General features: G+C 35.5%; 1 protein-coding gene across 1 annotated transcript in view; it reads right to left on the bottom strand.

Annotated features, from left to right (window-relative positions):
* Positions 1–712, bottom strand: part of dlg4b (discs, large homolog 4b (Drosophila)) — a 12,039-nt gene that overhangs the window by 8,917 nt on the left and 2,410 nt on the right. The window lies entirely within an intron of this gene.

Below are 712 nucleotides of genomic sequence, written 5' to 3'. Positions count from 1 at the left end.
TTTTCACTCAAACTTGATGGCCTCCAGTATATTTTGCTGTATGAATATTTGAATATGTAATACACCAAAATAAAGATCAGAGCCTTTAGCTTTAAACAAAACAATCTGTTTTATTCTAGCCTTTGAATTTGAGACTTCAGTTTTTGCAACTTTACAGATCTTCTTTATGCACCAAGAGCTTGTAACACTCCAAAGAGAAAGGAACAATTGAAATCGCATCCCATGACCCCTTTAAATCATTCTTTTTTTATCAACACTTGAATATAGGCAGGTTTCATAAAAACGCATAATTTTGAGCAAAAAGGTGAGAAAATCTAATTTTTTTTATCAAAAAGTACATCTGGATAATATTCAGTACGATTATCAAAGCATAAATCCAGTAAATCACTTCACCTCCAAAGCTTGCACAGACAAATACCACGTCCTGGATCAACATTTCACTCCGTTACATTATGCAGTATTCATTTATATGCTGTCTATTGCTGATGATTTTTCATAAGCATCTGTTTACATAAGAGATGGCTGGTTTCTCCGTCCTGTGTGTTTTTGTTCGGGAGGTTTTGTACTCATTCAGAAGATGTGTAATAGCACCCCCTAGTGTATAACAGTGAAAACACGAAAAGCCGTAAAAACTCGTCTTTGGCGGGGAAGCGTTGTCTTCTAAAAGACGAGATAACTCGTCAATGGCGGGGAAAGAGGTAACATTATTAGT

The sequence above is a fragment of the Sinocyclocheilus anshuiensis genome, unplaced genomic scaffold, assembly GCF_001515605.1.
Source record: "Sinocyclocheilus anshuiensis isolate Anshui unplaced genomic scaffold, SAMN03320099.WGS_v1.1 scaffold2162, whole genome shotgun sequence".
Classification (NCBI taxonomy): Eukaryota; Metazoa; Chordata; class Actinopteri; order Cypriniformes; family Cyprinidae; genus Sinocyclocheilus; species Sinocyclocheilus anshuiensis.
This window is presented reverse-complemented; position numbering and strand designations above follow the sequence as displayed.